At 37.2% G+C, this 13,011-nt stretch overlaps 1 protein-coding gene across 2 annotated transcripts in view; it reads left to right on the forward strand.

Annotated features, from left to right (window-relative positions):
- The window catches only part of vegfc (vascular endothelial growth factor c), a 99,429-nt gene that overhangs the window by 10,120 nt on the left and 76,298 nt on the right, over positions 1 to 13,011 (forward strand). The gene's annotated exons all lie outside the window — the stretch shown is intronic.

Below are 13,011 nucleotides of genomic sequence, written 5' to 3' on the forward strand. Positions count from 1 at the left end.
GAAATCACACATGAATATTGGAAAAACAACAAATCGTGAATGCAGAATAACTTTCTGTGCCAGAATTAATGTGAATTTATTTGTACTGCCCCATCTGTGGCGAGACACATAAACTACAGGGAAAATAAAGCATTAATACAGGTATTGAAAATAATTTTTTTAAGTTTAGCAGGGGCAAATTAGTTTGTCCACCCCTAGTCTAGCCCATAGTGTTCACAATGGACAAGCATCGAGGGGCTTCTATTTTATTTTTTTTAAGGTTTACTAGAGCTTGTCTGCCACCTATAGTTGGAAGAGGCTTGGTGAAAAAAGGTTTAAGCGGTGCGAATCTTGCTACCATTTTTTTTCTTTCACAGCCGTATTCAGACAAATTAAAGACTTGGTGTTGTATTATTCTGGTCAGGCACAAACTGCAATTATTCATCTGTTCTCCATGTTCAATCAGAGACCCTAATTGGTTAAATTCAACCTGGATTACCTGGCAACTGGAGTTCAATGGGGGCACATTTTGTACATAGTGCCAGAAAATGGTCGTAGAGACTTGCATAACGCATGAATACAATATAATTGAATGCGGAAGTCTGAAACTTACATTTACATAAAACTTTAATTGGAAGTGGGCACTTGAAGATGTGTTTCCAAAGGCAGTGAGAACGCAACTTTAGTCTTTCAGAGGCCAAAGCAAAATTGAGATGATATTGTTGATATTTTTTCTATGGCTAAGATGCCTCACCATAGCATTTCAGCCAAATACTATATTATTTCTACATTTTTAATATTAGCTTTATAGAAAAAAAGATCTGCTTACTTAGTTTTTAAAACACTCGAGTATAAATTCCAATTTTAAATGCCAAAATTTATGGTTTTTTTTATTTTTTATTTTTTATTTTTTTTTGCTAAAGCAGGGACATAATTTACCAAATTTGATTGGGGTTAAATCTGTCTTGTTTTCATATTTTTGCATGCATTCAAAATATATACTCTGTTTTATTTCGTCACTTTAAAAATCTTCCTTATACATCCTCTTCAAACCAGTTCTGCTTTCAGTATTTTAAATCTAAGAATTTTGCAGTCACTTTCTGACCACAGTAGCAGGGTCAGTGCAGAAGTTAACAAGAGCATCAATATAAGCTGTTTGCCAGATTAATCTTGGGTGCCACATACAAACAACAAACTCAGCATTTCACAAAAGGAAATTTTCTCTGCAGACTTCATAAATTCCCTTGATAGTGCACATTATTCACAACCTTTAAGAACATCTGTTTCTCTTCACTGTCTGCTCCTGTAGGTTCAACAGCAGCTGCTAAAAGTTTTGTAGAAATTGAGTTTGCTCTCTGCTCTTGAGCATTTCCTGATTTAAAGAAGCTCATTAGAAATATCAGCACAGGAAGTTCTTTAGGAATTTTAATAGATTTATGAACTTAATTTTATGAATTCAATTCAATTGGTATTTTCTAACATTGATTATAATTGATTTATGAAGCAGTTTTGTAATGGCATAGGTCAATTTGAAAAACAACTTGTCTCAGGCAGACGGATCTGTTTAGATAGAAAATGAGTCATTGGTTAAGTCAGAAAATTGTTGTACCCCTAAACAAATGTTTAATTACGAATATATTCCATGATCTTTATAATGACAGCAGTGTTTTCATTTTACTGTTTTCAATATACTTATTTAGAAAATGTCTGAACTGAAACTATTCCTGCAAACCAACTGAATCTTTGGGTTTTAAAATCTGGTCCAAAGGTGACTAGTGATAACTTTTGGAACATTTTTTTCCCCAAACATAACGTATGTTTATGTTTATCGGAAATTGCACTTAAAAAAAAAAAAAAAAACATAAAAAAAAAACATGTGAGTAGGCCATAAAAAAGCCAAAGTGCTGGGATGCAATGTGTTCTGTTTCTGACTGAAAAAAAAACCAGACTGCTTGTTACAACATCTGAAAAAGCCAAAGTGAAGCAATTATTTTCATATCAGCTCAAATTCCACAGGCGTCTGTGATTGCACGACAAAAAGCATTCCAATTAGAGAACACTGAAACACTGACACACAATGGAATGAACACACACACCCACAGAGAGATTAGCAGTTAGTGTGTCGGACCTTGACCTGCTGTTTCTGGGGGGTCTGAGCTATTAGTGTTTAGATGTTCTCTGTGGATGTGTGTATGGGTGCTCAATTAATTGCCCAACCAAAAGGTCATTGTTGAGCCAAGGATTTGGTGTTTATATAACAGAGAGATGGAGAGACGAAGAGAGGGAGAACAACAAGCACAATTTCCTCCTGCAGCTCCGTCTGAACAGGATGTGAGTTACAGACTTTCAACCATTTTCAATGTGAAATGTTTCACATCATTTTCTAATCTGAATGAATCGACATTTGAAATCATAAATTTGTTTGTTTGTTTACCTTCAAAAACAAGACAAAGACCCACCCTAATGAAAATTGTGTTCTTGTTGTTTTTACGACATATTCTGACTTCCAACTCGTCACATATTGATCTTTGGTTGAGGACCCCCTCCACGTTACTTTTTAACGTTTTGGGTGTCTCCAAGTCGTTGTTTTTTGACGTGCTGGCTGTTCCCTTTAAATCACGGGTCCCCAACAGCCGGTATGTGAACCGGAACGGGTCTAATACAAGTACCTAACCCAATACCAGTACCCTAACGTGGTAACGTGATAGCCAGGTTTGGGTACCAGTACCCAAACCTGGTACTGTATGCGTCCCGAGGACAAGTCTGCATCCGGTACCAGGTCCTGGGGGTTGTGGACCCTTTATTCTAAGAGGAGCCATCAAAAAACAACTGTAACACTTTAGAATAGGTGCTGCAAAACACTCAATATAATGTTGACAAAGATAGTTAATACATTTGTTAAGCTTTTAAGTAGTTAATAATTAATATGACCTTTGAAGATAATGGCCTCCTTTTAGATGTTAATGTAAGTGTGCTAATAAACCTTATTAGACTACTTTTGCTAATAATTGCCTTACTAACACATTATAAACACATTAACAATGTTTGTTATTGTGTTATTAAAGCTTGTTAAGGAACCGTATTATGAAGTGTTACCAAAACAACGAATTGGAGGTACCCAAAACATCAAACAGTGACCCGGAGGGGTCCTTAACCAACACATGACGATTTGGGGTTGAGAATTTGTTGGTTTTTAACATGGTATTGAGCATTTTTCTCATTAAGAAATACATACATTAAGAAAATTAACATCAAAATTGCTGTTCTGAGTAGCCGTTCTGAATGAAAAGCAGACAAAAAAAAATGCTGTTTGAGAGAAAGCTTATTGGTGACGTAGAAAATACGTCACAAATTGTTGCCTATCAGGTCATTCCAACTCTCTCTTCCCTGATCATCAGCATCATTACCTTCACCTGTTCTGACTGCACATTCCTCTGCTTGTCTCTGCTTCCCTTCCATTTTGTTGTTCCCACATTCAAGCCTAGTTCTCCTATGTATTGTTGCCTCACTGTTGCTGACCTTTTTCCATATTTGAACCTGGAGTTGGATTTACCAAGTTTTCTGACCTTCCTTTACGGATTTGGATTATCCTTTGGATTGTTTGCTAGACTTGTCAAGCTGCCATCCTGATCACATCTGTTCCTCTTCCCTCAAAAATTGCATAAGTAATGCAAGTGTTACCTCAGCCTTATCAAGTAGCTGTGACTAATGAACAAGAGAACAAACTGACTGGAATCTCCTAAAGGTAAATTCCATCTCTACTCCTACAATGCGTTTGAGTCATTTGAAAAGTATGAATCCCCCAAAGAAAATCAAATTATTGCTTTATTAATCATCATTGGAGTCACCAAGTGGTGACTGAGCTGTTGGGAAATGATTTATCAATCCATTCGGGAATCTTGACCTACTTGTCCAGCTGCTGTATTATTATTAAAAATTAAGTATGCAAGAAATAATTATTTAAAATGTCTCTGGTAAAATGATTTATCAAAAATGATTGATCAAAAAGAAAGTACAGAAAAAGGTTAAATACTGTTATGTTGTTTTTTATTTTTATTTACACATTTAACCTAGAGTGGGAGGATAAACCCCTACACATGAAACATCTCATTTTCAAGGGGGTCCTTCCTTTCAAGAAATAATATTAACAAATGACAGAGTAGGAACCATAGTACAAACAATGAATAAATACACATAACAAACACACACACGAACTCACACACATAGAAGTAAAGGCTCTCAATATCCACCCTTACCCAACATAACATTTCAGAAAGTTTAAATAAACATATTTGCAAAAGAATCATACAAAAAACATAAACTAAAAATAAAAAACAGTTAGTGAAAGCTAAAGTAGAGACAATACGAGATTGACAAAAAATATAGATAAAGGAAGGTTGTTCCAAAATGTTGTGTCAAGTCAGTTGCTATATATTTACCCCAAAATCACACAAAACTGTGAAATATTTATTTCTATTTACAATTGTGGTCCCGAAAAAAAAGATAATCTCCCAAAGGAAGATAAAAAAAGGCTGCAGAAAGAAACAAGATTAAATTTTAAGAAGACAGAAACATTTAAGTGAACAACACAAAAGCACGAATAATGCGTTCAGAAAGACACACTGAAGAGAGACAAACTAGTTAGTGACTTAGTTATAAATAATTGATAAATTAGTGACACATATTTATGTGTCAAAAGAACGGACAGAAGAGAAGTCTACATAAGGATTAAAAGTACTTAGTGCAATTTTTATAAACGATAAAAAGACTTGCATACACTCAAAAATGTTAACGGACGTTGTCTGATCTTGGATTTAGCAGTAGAATAATAATTGGAACACATCAGTGGGTCCACATGGTGAATTAAGGTTTTGGAATGGCACATTAAATTATCTTTTTCTTCTGTAAAAATTTGAATCATTATAGTTAAGGGATCATGTGTTTTTTTTTAGGATGGCCTCAAGTTTCTTTTGATAAATTTGATTTGACTGAAATATGTTGCTTAAAAAAATGGGATGTACCCTTTTTAACTCTCATCCACCTTTTTTCTCTAAATACATTCTTCTTTTAGTTTAACTGCATTTTTAGGATAAAAACAAACATTTCCCAACTGCAAAACACAATGACCCAGATCACAATAGCCTGCAAAGCATTTCCTGTAACTCATGTCCTTAAATAAAGGCAGCCCTTCGAAAAAAGGAAAAGAAAAAAGCTAAATGAATCACAACTGGAAAACTGTCTTTTTCATTTTACAAAGTCCATGGACACGCACACAATAACCCCCTCCTCCCCACAAACACACACACACAAATAAAGCACAAGATTGCCCTGCGCATTGTTGTTCGATTCCGGGAGACCAAAATTCTCACAATGAGACTGGATTGCTCCATGACTGCAACTCACACACAAAGTGATTCAAAATTTAACACAGAACCATCTGATTTTTATCAGATCTTAAAATGTTACACTCACAGACAGATCCAAAAGTTCTTTACTATTGAAGTTCATTTCATTTATTTTTTCATTTTCTTTATAAAAATTCACTAAAGTTCCAATCAGTCATCATAATTCCTAAAATCTGTATTCATAGCAAGCAGGATGCTTTGGGTTTTATGGGTCTTGACATAACCTGAGGGCAGATTGGTCCCGAAATGGTTTCTTCACTTTAAGAAGGGGCTCCTGGTTCTGATGTTGACTGTTTTCTTTGCAGGTTTTTCCGTCAGTGTCTGCATGAGGTTTTCCTCAGCTTCCTGCAGCTGTCTGAAAAGGTGTTCCTTTAAAATTTGAAACCTACTGAGCCGGATCTGTCATTTTGTGATGGACTGGCAACTGCTGAGACCAAATCCTGCCTTTGCACTGACAGCTGAGACAGGCTACAGCCGCCTTTGTAAGCAGGTACACAGCATGGGCGCATGCTGTCTCAGAGAATCACATGGCGCTGGAGCTCACCACAGCTGACGGAGGGGTAAACCTTGAACGGGCTGACAGTTAATCTCAGAGCTGAGGCTAATAAAATGCCTCAGCAACTGTCTGAATAGCTGACTTTGTGACAGAAGGCCCACCGTTTGTAAGACTGAACGGCTGTATGTCTGCGAGAGTGGTCAACCGCAAAGGAGCACCTCAGGGGACGGTGCTTTCCCTGTTTCTCCTCAAGGCTTTGAGTACAGCAGTCTTTCCATCTGCAGAAATACTTTCAGACTCTACAGCTAGTTGGATATGTTAGTAGTAGAGAGGGGTTGGTGGCATTCTGCTGGAGCAATTACCTCAATTTGATGGACGTGGATAAAGGATGCGTCCATTTTTCAAGTATTTTTTAGGATTTCTTTATTGATTGGTAAATAAGCGAGTCAATCTGAAGGTCAAAAGATACCTTTTTGTTAATCTGGAAAAATTATAGTTTTAATCAGCAAGAGTTAGCTTACTTCTGTAAAAGCTCTAATCCAGATCAAACAAGCAAACTGTTCACCTGATGTGGTCCCTTCAGTGTGAATTCTCAGGACTATTCAAAGAACTAAACAAAGGAAGCAAACCAGAGCAGTGAATTGTGTCCTCAAAGAACAAAAACAACAAAAAAACAAACTCCTCTGAGCATAGAGCAAACGGTAAAAAAAAAAAAAAATGGAAAATGTCTACTCAGTATTCTTAGTAAGGAGATGGAGGCGCCTCGTAAGGACCCTCTCCAATCATCTTTTGATATATTGTAAAAAAATTTCCAAGTGTTCTTCTAATGATGCTGTTTTTAGCCAAAATCAAAAAAGCTGTGTTGTTTTCTAGGATACAGTTTCTACAGAGCAGCAATAGTTAATTAGAAATTAGCCTCTGAATTATAGGTCGGACACCCACACTTCCTATTATCCACATGTTTACAATCTCTCCCTCTAGCTTACAGCGCCTCACAACCCCAACCTAACATTACGGGTGCAACAAAAAGTAGTCAGGAATATCGGAGCTATCCAGCTGTACAGTTTTGAGCAAGATACCAGCTCAGCGAAGGAAAATGCAGATATTAGTTATGTATTTGTTTGCAAGTGGGTGCAGGGAGCTTGAGTCTCTGCAATTATAGTACCTGCGCCGCTGCAACAAGCTTTTTCCAGTATTTTTTCATCTGCTCCTGATTCACGACAAATTAAGTAAAGAAATACTCAGAAATTGAATTTTAAGCTCAGTTATTTTTATATGTCCTCATATCATGGAAGAACATATTAAAAAACCAAAAAGATCAGGGGTCTGCAACCTTCAACATTTAAAGAGCCAATCAGGTCCATTTCTCACCAACCACAACTCAGCAGGAGCAACAGTCTTACAAAAATAAGACCCTCCTTTGAATGTATGTTGTTTTTTCCTCATGATAAAAATCAACAAATTGTTTTTTTGTACATGAATAAAACATAAACATTACGAGAATAATAGCATTTTTTTCTAAATATGAAATCATTTATAACTTTTGACATGACTCCCTTTCAAAATAAAAGACAAGGGATCATCTCAATACAGCAAATGTTGTATTAGGTAGTTTAATGCCCGCAGTAATAAAAAAAAAGAATATATACAGATTATTTTATGGTTTTGGTGGAAATTCATAAACTTAGCTATGTAGAAATAACCCAGGCCTAAATGGTGACTCTTACTGTGTTTTCCGGACCATATGGCACAAATAAAATACTGAACTTGAGTTTGATGGAATGGCGCTCTGTCTAAATGTTTTAGTACAACTATGAGGTTGTAGCGCATTATTGATTGTTAGAGCATTGTGGGTACCATAGTCAGGAGCCTGGTGGAGTGATACGTACTATTCTTCAAATGTTCGTGAATGACTTGAATAAAGTTTGACGGATTTGCTTTAATGAATGTGCTTCATAGTCAGAAAAATAGGCCACTTTTTAAATTGAAAAACATTTCAATTTTCTTCAACCAGAGAGCCACAATGGAGGGGTCAAAGAGCCACATGTGGCTTCAGAGCTTCAGGTTGCAGACGCCTGGACTAGAGGAATTCTCCAGGTTTGTTAGACTTCTAGTTTTGGTTCTCTCCTGAGTTCTATATATGAAGCAAACTAAACTAAATTAAAAAAGTAAAATTTGTTTACACATCCCAATAAAAGAAGCCAATTATCTGTCGGAGCACCAACATCAAATCAGCAATTCAACAAAAAACCTTAAATTGATCAAAAAGATTGGATCTGAGCTGATTAGAAAATTTGCGTTTAAATTATATATATGAAAAGTATTATAAAGTCTTGACACATAAACATTTTTTTTACCAAAGCAACTGATACATTTAAGCAGGCATCACCGCTCACTATGGAAAGCACCAAAAAGGTCTACAAAATGGCTAAGCAATAGCGTGTCAAATAAAATTACACTTGAAAAGAAAACACAAAACCTGCTTTCAACCTGATCGGATCATTACTGAAAAACATAGTGAATGAATATTATTACAGAGCTGTTGCAGTTCAAAACCTTGACATGGTTCCATGTTTAGTTAATATCTCCCTATTGGCGATTTCATTCATGTCTTCAAATCGACTGGTGTTGTCATGGTGACAAGCCATATCCAAACACTGTTAACTTGGACACCTTGACCTCTGAAGTCCGATCCAAAACTTCAAAGAGAGATAGTCATCTCTTTGATTCTAATGAGGAAAACCACAGAAAAACACACAAAACTTCAAACTACTTTCAGTCTGATTGAACCCACTTTTTATTGCATAAAATATAAAGAATGATTGAGAAAACAAATGAAAAGTCAATTTGACATATTTGTATACATCTGCTTTTATTACTTCTAGAAAATGTGGATTTGTGTTTGGATTGTGTAAGTCCTTGGAAAGTTGACCGCTCTGATGGATTTCACATACCGCAAATGTCTGCAAAGCATCCTTTCTTTCCTCTTACGAGCACGCACATCCGTTTTCTCTAAACGCAGAGATGCTTTCAGACCCCTGCATGGTTGAAGATTTCCACTCCATGAGTTCGACCTTTACTTTATCTTGAGGTCTGTTCAACAACTGATGAACTTTTTTTTCCTTTCAACAAGTCAAGTCACTCCAGCTGAACCTGCTCACCCTTTGGAGTGGATTGAGTAAGAATGTAAACCAAAAATTCTTCTCTGAGTTGGACCTTTGTCATGAAAGCATAACCAGTGGCCTTTGGAATTCCAAATTTATCTGTATCTCATCAGGTCTGTGATGATTCAAAACTGGCTTTATGAGTATGCTTTCATTTGTTGAGGCTGAACAGATGTTTTTAGGAAACACCTTTAGGAAGCCCCTTGGAGTGGCTTTGTGAATCTAGTGTTGAGAAAGTCCACATGTTGGACTCCTGCAATGAAGTTGCTGTTACGGTTGGGTGGTAGTGAAAACACTGGATCAGGAAGGACTCAAGCAGATCCAGGGAAGTGCAAAGATTTAATGAGCAAATAAGATGAGCCCATAACACCACCCTCTGCAACACCCCTTCAAGCAACCATTTCCAATGAAAAATTTATGTATGCGTGTTTTGGGCTTTTCAACTAAAGGTTCAACAACAAGTTTCTAGGACCTTACAAAATGTGAAGCCACTACACACCAGTTAAGAGTTAAACAAGGTTGAATTTTGACCAATCAGGGACTCAGATTTGGTGTTTGGATGTTGTCCCTTTTAATTTACGGAAATCTCAACCATCTGAAAATTGATCATGGAGAAGTAATTAATCAAAGCGGTATGTACCCGGCTGGAGTTATATGATGCCAAGTCAGTCATACATCAGAATTTTACACCAAGCCTCTCGCGGTGGTGAACATGTGCTAGTAAACGGTCGATTTTTGTTCCAGTACTCACCTATGGTGATGAGTTCTGGGTCGTGACCGAAAGAACGAGATCCAGACTACAAGAGACTGAAATGAGTTTTCTCCAGAGGGTGGCTGGGCGTTCCCTTAGAGATAGGGGGAGAAACTTGGTCACCCGGAGAGAGCTCGGAGTAGAGCTGCTTCTCCTCCACATTGAAAGGAGCCAGGTGTGGTGGCTCGGGCAAGTGGTCCGGATGCATCCTGGATGCCTCCCTGGAAAAGTGTTCCAGGCATGTCCTACTGGACAAAGGCCCGGTGAAGACCCAGGATACGGTGGAGAGATTGTGTCTCTCTGCTGGCCTGGGAACGCCTTGGGGTCCCCTTAGAGGAGCTGAAGGAAGCGACTGGGGAGAAGGAAATCTGGGTATCTTTGCTAAGACTGCTGCCCCTGCGACCCGGTCCTGGATGAGCGGACGAAAATAGGTGGATAGATGGATACAGATCCAATACTCCCAGATTTTGTGAAAGTTGGAGAAAATTTTGGATAGAAAAATTAAAATCTTCTTTAGTGCCTCTTTTTCCATTTATTTTATAACTCTTGCTATATGTTCAGATGCTGCAAACCTGTCCTCTTCAGAGCCACTCATCTAATGTTTGTCTTGGATTTCTTATTGTTCCTCCTCTACACTCTGTGTGCATAAAAACACTTATGAGAAGTCAAGGAGTTATTTTCTTTACATACGCAGACTATAGAGGTGCTTGATCTGGAAAGATGTCAAATAAACATTCATCAACAAAGGAAATTCAAGACAGTAATGGTATATTGTTTCAAGATGGTTAATAAAGACAATGTTTCTAACCAAAATATTTCTCACAAGCATCATACAAGCGCACATGCACTTGTTTAAGTTTCATGTATCGCCACATTCAAAAAAATTACAAGCAAGGTGAAATGTCAGTCTTCTTTTTTGTCTGTTTGACATGGTGGATTATCCTAATTTAATATTAATTTCATAGTTGGCCATATCCGTAGTAATAGATATTTTGTGTTTCTTGGTTGCGTCTTTAATTTAAAGAAGGTGCACATCTTGAATCTTGTGGCATTCTTTACTAACTGGAGTGTTTTTGTCTGCAGACGTCAGAGGCTCTATGAAACCTGCAAACATGTGTTTGCTTAGGTTGTGCATGCAGCTCAAACTCTGCCAAGCAAAACAAATTCAAGGCAGCATTGCAACCTTTTAAGACACTCTCTGATAAACATCACATGTAACGTTTCCACCAAGTTCTGCTTGTGTTTCAAGACGTATGATGAGCAAAGTCAGCCATCAACACTTTAGCCAAAGATTCCTGAAATCAATCTGTTATGAGACCTTCACTGTCAAATTTTGGGCCAGCTTGGCTTTCCTTAAATGCCTTAATACAGCTCCAAGATGGCGCTCAACTGTGGCCAACTTTACAGATAATTCAATATAGGTTCTTGAACGTGAGATCTTTAATTATTAACAGCAGCTTCAACCTCTTTAAGTTCCACTGAAGTCTGTCCTAGTTGTTTTGGAAGAATGGTTGGACACAGGTTTGGGCCTAATAGAAGAAGAAAAACAACCTGCTTTTGATCGTATTTTTATTATACTAAAATAATGCATAATGCTACCTAAATTTTGTGACTTAGTAAACAAGGATTGACATTTTGACCCCTTTGTAATGCATTTCTGCAGCAAACACACCACTGCAGCTCACAATACGCATCTGATAATCAATTAGAAACAGACTCTGCATTTGGAGATGGATTCTAAGACACTGACAACTGATTCATACAGGGGTGTATTTGCCAGTTAAGAGAACAAAGAGGAGAAATGTGTATCCCTCAAGGAAACTTAATTTCCATTCTTAAGTGAGACACTGGTTTTGTCCAGTGCGCGGATGACAAAGTAATTCTCTGTAAAAACATTTTTTTTCCCTATATGATCCTTTATTAAATGTTGTTAATCTTGTAACTTGTTTATTCTTAATTTTATTGGACTCATTTTTCTCTTAAATAACAAGGAGTTACCTGGAAAACTGTGTCCCAAAGTCCATTTGGAACCAGCAACAGTTTTTTTTTTGGACTGGACAGAACCAGTAAATCCAACAAATATGCTACAGTTCGCTTAATCTATCTTATTACTGATTGTTATGGAGAAACTGATACTAATATTTGATTTGATTTTTTCTTTTCAAACACGATGAATAAAAATTCTATTCTTGCTCTTGATCTAAAAGAACAAAAAATATATAAACACAGGGTAAAACAAGAAGTCATAAAACAGAATTAAAAGCAACAACAATAAAATACAAGCAGAAATGAATGAATCGAGGAGCCACTGTAGATTAAAAGATCGGTCCAAAATATACAAATGATCAACCATAAAATACCAAATAAATATATAAAGTTAGGTTGAGAGTTTGGATGTCATCTTCTTCCAAGCCTCTAAAAAACATAGAAAACCATTCTATCATCATATCAGTTCATCTTCCCATATCTTATTCTTTGATCTACAGAACATGTCAAAGTCAAACCCCGGGGGCCGGGTTATTATATCTGGCCCGCCAGATCATTTTATATTTTACTTATTAACGCACCGATGTTATCCTGTGCTGGTAACATATTGCAACACATTGTCATTCCCAAGTCATCACATATTGATGTTTGGTTAAGGGCCTTCTGTGACAAAAATTGACGTCACCTTTTTTTTTTTTTTAGTAAATCAAGGCTCCCCAACCTCCAGGCAGCCTTGGTCCAGTACTGAGATGTGGACTGCACCAGTATCCTAACCATAACCCGGTATCAGACAGTTAGTTTTGGACGTGGATCAATTCTGGTTCTGGACGCAGTACCAGACATGGACCAGGGACTGACCGCATCCCGAGGTTCGGTCCGAGTTAAAAAGGTCCGTTTTTAAAGTTGTAAAAATTTCGTTTTAATGTGTTCAATAAATGTTTGTCCTGTTCGGCCCGCGACCTCAGGCATTTTTTTTTTTATTTTGGCCCCAGTGCGACACCCCTGATCTACAGTATTTGATTTGTCTTTTAAGTTTTATGTTAAATGCTCTTCCTGACAATTTGCTCTGCATTTATTGGAATGGGAAAGGCGCAAACATTTCTGTCTATATGTCCATCCGTTTGTCCACTCATCCATCCATTCGTCCATCTGTCCATCTATCCATTGGTCTTTCCATCCATCCGTCCATCTGTCCATCCGTTTGTCCACCCATCAAACCATTTGTCCATC

The sequence above is a fragment of the Oryzias melastigma genome, linkage group LG1 (genome assembly GCF_002922805.2).
Source record: "Oryzias melastigma strain HK-1 linkage group LG1, ASM292280v2, whole genome shotgun sequence".
NCBI classification, from domain to species: Eukaryota; Metazoa; Chordata; class Actinopteri; order Beloniformes; family Adrianichthyidae; genus Oryzias; species Oryzias melastigma.